This window comes from Astyanax mexicanus, chromosome 16 (assembly GCF_023375975.1).
Source record: "Astyanax mexicanus isolate ESR-SI-001 chromosome 16, AstMex3_surface, whole genome shotgun sequence".
NCBI lineage: Eukaryota > Metazoa > Chordata > Actinopteri > Characiformes > Acestrorhamphidae > Astyanax > Astyanax mexicanus.
The window spans coordinates 217,501-224,778 of NC_064423.1; positions in this window are offsets into that span (position 1 = coordinate 217,501).

A 7,278-nucleotide genomic window follows, 5' to 3' on the forward strand; every position below is an offset into this window, starting at 1 on the left:
CAGATCCACAGCACCAGATCCACAGTAACAGATCCACAGTAACAGATCCACAGTACCAGATCCACAGCACCAGCTCTACAGTAACAGATCCACAGCACCAGATCCACAACACCAGATCCACAGCACCAGATCCACAGCACCAGATCCACAACACCAGATCCACAGCACCAGATCCACAACACCAGCTCTACAGTACCAGATCCACAGTATCAGATCCACAGCACCAGATCCACAACACCAGATCCACAGCACCAGATCCACAACACCAGATCCAAAATAACAGATCCACAGCACCAGATCCACAGCACCAGATCCACAGTAACAGATCCACAGTAACAGATCCACAGTACCAGATCCACAGCACCAGCTCTACAGTAACAGATCCACAGCACCAGATCCACAACACCAGATCCACAGCACCAGATCCACAGCACCAGATCCACAACACCAGATCCACAGCACCAGATCCACAACACCAGCTCTACAGTACCAGATCCACAGTATCAGATCCACAGCACCAGATCCACAACACCAGATCCACAGCACCAGATCCACAACACCAGATCCAAAATAACAGATCCACAGCACCAGATCCACAGCACCAGATCCACAACACCAGCTCTACAGTACCAGATCCACAGTATCAGATCCACAGCACCAGATCCACAGCTCCAGATCCACAGTAACAGATCCACAGTAACAGATCCACAGTAACAGATCCACACTACCTGATCCACACTACCAGATCCACAGTAACAGATCCACACTACCAGATCCACAGTAACAGATCCACAGTAACAGATCCACAGTAACAGATCCACACTACCAGCCTGTATGTTTCTCTGGAACAGTGTGTTTCACTACAAACACATTCTAAATTAGGGGAAAGTCATATCATATTTTGTACAAAATAATATCAATTTAGTTTGTGAAACTGTGAAGCTTTAAGGGTATTTTTGTATAAATATTTATGTTCACATGCACTAAATATCCCATAGTTCAGTTTCAGCAGTTAATATCGGTAATGCCTCAACTAATTAATAACTGACACATTAATACTTAATGAAATAATAAAAATAATAAATAATTGATATATTAGTTCATGTCAATTAATTAATTAGTGTAATTTTATTGTAGGTACTGTTAATTAATCTACTCTTATTATAAAGTGTTGCCATTTTTTGTATCATTGTCTTTATAAGTTACACAATAAATGTTTTGCTTCTACAGAACATTAAAACTCTTATATTTATATTATATGAAACTGTAACATTTATTTAGTATATTCTTGAAATTAAGAATCTATTTTTATTGTTTTGTCATATTGTGAAAAATATCATTATTGCAAAATCAAACTGAAATATTTCTGTTATTTTATTGCAATATCATTCACCCCTATTTTTTTTTTACTTTTAGTAAAGTGGTGGAGTTCTCCATCTCTACAGCACAGCAGTGTGCGCTGTCACCAGCTGCCTTTATACCCATAATAATCCTCCCTTACTGGGCAGGAAGCTCATTAACGTCAGAGGGTTGGGTAGGCAGAGTGCGGAGCCTCACACTACACACCTGCTCTCACTAAACCAGAGCTTCAACACATCGTCCCTTCACCTACTCGTACTCACCAACACTGATTCACATTCTAATTCTGGACTCCAGTACAGCTCCCCCAGTGGGCGGCGGGGTCAGTGTGGACCTGCAGCGTTTCTTCTCCAGTGGGGGTGTTGATAAAAATATCCTCCAACTACACCAACAACCACACTCAGCCTGAACACCAACCGCACAGTAACAGCAGAACAAGAACCAACTTCACCTAGAAATAAACTAAACTACTAAAGCATTCTTTAGCCTTTGTGGGACATGGCAAACATCATGATTCTTCTTCCTGTCCCATGATTTCTGGCATTCTGTATAATTCTACAAAGCAGCCAGAACAGTTATAGACAACAAACCAAGAAAATCCAAGCAGAGCCAACATTAATCAACAATGACCAACAACAACCCTGGAAAAAACAAGAAGGACCAACATATACCAAAATGACCACAAATGGAGGGAAGTTCAGCAAGAAACCAGAAAACCAACAGACAAAGTAATACCTACAAACAGCTGAACATTTTTAGATGTTATATCTAATGAAATTGTTTAATTTAAATGTACATAAATTATTTAGGTTTTATTGAATTACTTTATATTTTGTAAATTGTAAACAAAAATATATTCCATTTTCTCCCCAATTTACAAGACCCAACCAACTCATTACAGCTCCCCCTGTCATTAGTGATGCCCCAAGACACCAGGAGGGTGAAGACTAGCACATGCCTCCTCTGATACATGTGAAGTCAGACTCCGCCTCTTTCCCAACTGCTGGTGATGCAGCATTGCCGAGCATAACTTAGTTTGTTTCTAGTGGCAGCTTCTTTAACATTGGCTTGTGACACAATTAGTGCTGGACGATATGGCCAAAATTTATATCACGATATATTCCTTAAATTTCGGTCGATACGATATAATTTCGATATTGATATAAATACTTTGAAGGCCTCAGAAAACTGCTAAGAAGCCCTGCAATCCCTGCAGCACTGCGAATTTAAATTATTATATAACTGTGTATTTGCACTTTTTGTATTGCTGGCATCAGATACCCTCATTATATGCACATCTATCTATCTATCTATCTATCTATCTATCTATCTATCTATCTATCTATCTATCTATCTATCTATCTATCTATCTATCTAATGGAAATCTGTACGTACTACTGTCTGAAAATTTAATTTAAGACTTTGAAACCTCCTTTCACAAAAACTTTAATACTTTAGAAATAAAAGTAGTCAAAATAAATGAATGCTCAATATTATTTGCATATAGCAAAATAATAACATCACATCCCTGTCAAACATAAGCCTATATAACTATTACCAATAAAAATAACTTTAAATTACAACAGAGGCAGAGCTTCTTATTCTTTGTTAACAAATTTAACAGATTAAAACAAGTGTTTCAACTAGGATATAGAATACAATAAGCCTTTATATACATAAAAGCAACAAGATTTTCCCGTCAAATAAACAAACCTACAGGCTTTATCAACTATGAATAACTTAGTTACAACATAAGCTATAAAAGTGCTTCAGTCAGTATAAGAAAAATATTGTATGTAGTGGAGTTGCTTGAAGTGGTGGAACAGATTAGATGTATTAACATTACCGCTGCTGGTCGGCTGCACTCTCCGGCACAATTTGCAGCAAAGCGGCAAGGGAACGGACCCGCGGCCGGCCTCGAGGACCCGCGAGTGGACCCGCGGCCGAGCGAGCGGACCCGCGGCCAGCCTCGAGGACCCGCGGCCAAGCGAGCGGACCCGCGGCCGGCCTCGAGGACCCGCGGCCAGCCTCGAGGACCCGCGGCCGAGCGAGCGGACCCGCGGCCGGCCTCGAGGATCCAGGGCAGACCGAATCGAGTCTACCTTAGCCTTGGATCCGCTCGTCCCGGCTCTGTTTGGCTCCAGCGCGAGACATATGTGCTGAGTAGCGAAGCGGACCCGAGCCTAGCCATTTGAACCTAGCCTTGCCTAGCCTAGCCTATTTGGCTACGTGCCTGTGTGGTTACATCACGCACTGACGTAGCCCAGCTACGGGGGCTGAATGTGTTGAGCTCTGGGGCGAGCTGAAGCCAGTAAAAAACGCCTGTCCGTGATTCTAATACATATCGATATACCACAAAACTGATATCACCGTTATTGAAACATTTCTTATCGCGATAAATACCGATATCGAATTATTGTCCAGGCCTAGACACAATCTATTCCATATTTGCATACAGGGTGTGTCCCCCAGTTTCTGATGCTGGCCTTCAGTGTGTAGTCATTCCTCCAGTCTACACAGATCAACTTGGACCAACATAAGCCACGCACAAAAAGATCCAACTAGGTCCAATAAGCATTTCCCGCAGTTCATTCTATGCTGCTGCTAAACACACACTTTACTCTTCAAACCAATGTGTTTAAACTGCACAAAATACCAAATACTCAACTTTCTTCACATTACTGAGCTATAACCTGTTATGCATGTTACTCCAGAAACTAATCTAAAGAAGTTATGTAATTCAACATGCATAATTAGCATCTTAATGTACAGCTCTGTCCTAATGGCTCTAAAATAACACACATTACAGCCAATTATATCATGTGTCCATTAATTACAATTAGGAGAGCAACTCTGAGGAGAAGGTTTAGTTCTGCACAGCAGTTACAGATATCACAGTGTTTTCATGTGCTTCAGCTACTAACCAGATACAGTTCATTCCTTTAACTCATCTCAAAAGATATAGAGGACAGTAATGAAGTAACGAGCTTTGGAGAGTTTAATGGAGGATGGAAGCAATATCACTTTGCATCTGAAGAATATGTCAGAAGGCATAAAAACAAATATCAAAGATTCTCCAGGGTTATCAAAGATTTTTCCTAATTCTATAATTTCCACCACAAGACAGCTTCAGTGTGTATCTTTGGATTTGGATTTTCCAATTTCAGTGTAAATTTTCAAATTTACTGGTAAGCTCATATGTAATGGATTAGGGTGGTATCATACACTTATAGGCTTAAAGGCATTAGTGTCATTCTAGTGCTGTTTTTCTATAATTTGATTCTTCAAATGTTTAAGCCAATCACCATCATTCAAGATTGAGTATACACAGACTCCCATAATTCACCTACACCCACTATCAGCCTTCACTACAACTCCCATAATTCACCTGCACCCACGATCAGCCTTCACTACAACTCCCATAATTCACCTGCACCCACGATCAGCCTTCACTACAACTCCCATAATTCACCTGCACCCACTACCAGACCCTCACTACAACTCCCATAATTCACCTACACCCACTATCAGACCCTCACTACAACTACCATAATTCACCTGCACCCATGATCAGCCTTCACTACAACTCCCATAATTCACCTGCACCCACTATCAGACCCTCACTACAACTCCCATAATTCACCTGCACCCACTATCAGCCTTCACTACAACTCCCATAATTCACCTGCTCCCACTATCAGCCCTCACTACAACTCCCATAATTCAACTACACCCACTATCAGACCCTCACTACAACTCCCATAATTCACCTGCACCCACTATCAGCCCTCACTACAACTCCCATAATTCACCTGCACCCACTATCAGACCCTCACTACAACTCCCATAATTCACCTGCACCCACTATCAGACCCTCACTACAACTCCCATAATTCACCTGTACCCACTCTCAGGCCCTCACTACAACTCCCATAATTCACCTGCTCCCACTATCAGACCCTCACTACAACTCCCATAATTCACCTGCACCCACTATCAGACCCTCACTACAACTCCCATAATTCACCTGCACCCACTATCAAACCCTCACTCCAACTCCCATAATTCACCTGCACCCACTATCAGCCTTCACTACAACTCCCATAATTCACCTGCACCCACTATCAGCCCCTCACTTGAAACTCCCATAATTCACCTGCACCCACTATCAGCCTTCACTACAACTCCCATAATTCACCTGCACCCACTATCAGCCCCTCACTTGAAACTCCCATAATTCACCTGCACCCACTATCAGACCCTCACTACAACTCCCATAATTCACCTGCACCCACTATCAGACCCTCACTACAACTCCCATAATTCACCTACACCCACTATCAGACCCTCACTACAACTCCCATAATTCACCTGCACCCACTATCAGACCCTCACTACAACTCCCATAATTCACCTGCACCCACTATCAGACCCTCACTACAACTCCCATAATTCACCTACACCCACTATCAGACCCTCACTACAACTCCCATAATTCACCTGCACCCACTATCAGACCCTCACTACCACTCCCATAATTCACCTGCACCCACTATCAGACCCTCACTACCACTCCCATAATTCACCTGCACCCACTATCAGACCCTCACTACAACTCCCATAATTCACCTGCACCCACTATCAGCCTTCACTACAACTCCCATAATTCCCCTGCACCCACTATCAGACCCTCACTACAACTCCCATAATTCACCTGCACCCACTATCAGACCCTCACTACAACTCCCATAATTCACCTACACCCAATATCAGACCCTCACTAAAACTCCCATAATTCACCTGTACCCACTCTCAGGCCCTCACTACAACTCCCATAATTCACCTGCTCCCACTATCAGACCCTCACTACAACTCCCATAACTCACCTGCACCCACTATCAGACCCTCACTACAACTCCCATAATTCACCTGCACCCACTATCAAACCCTCACTCCAACTCCCATAATTCACCTGCACCCACTATCAGACCCTCACTACAACTCCCATAATTCACCTGCACCCACTATCAGACCCTCACTACAACTCCCATAATTCACCTGAACCCACTATCAGACCCTCACTACAACTCCCATAATTCACCTACACCCACTATCAGACCCTCACTACAACTCCCATAATTCACCTACACCCACTATCAGACCCTCACTACAACTCCCATAATTCACCTGCACCAACTATCAGACCCTCAGTACAACTCCCATAATTCACCTGTACCCACTCTCAGGCCCTCACTACAACTCCCATAATTCACCTGCTCCCACTATCAGACCCTCACTACAACTCCCATAATTAACCTGCACCCACTATCAGACCCTCACTACAACTCCCATAATTCACCTGCACCCACTATCAAACCCTCACTCCAACTCCCATAATTCACCTGCACCCACTATCAGACCCTCACTACAACTCCCATAATTCACCTGCACCCACTATCAGCCCCTCACTACAACTCCCATAATTCACCTGCACCCACTATCAGCCCCTCACTACAACTCCCATAATTCACCTGCATCCACTATCAGACCCTCACTACAACTCCCATAATTCACCTGCACCCACTATCAGATCCTCACTACAACTCCCATAATTCACCTGCACCCACTATCAAACCCTCACTACAACTCCCATAATTCACCTGCACCCACTATCAGACCCTCACTACAACTCCCATAATTCACCTGCACCCACTATCAGACCCTCACTACAACTCCCATAATTCACCTGAACCCACTATCAGACCCTCACTACAACTCCCATAATTCACCTACACCCACTATCAGACCCTCACTACAACTCCCATAATTCACCTACACCCACTATCAGACCCTCACTACAACTCCCATAATTCACCTGCACCCACTATCAGACCCTCAGTACAACTCCCATAATTCACC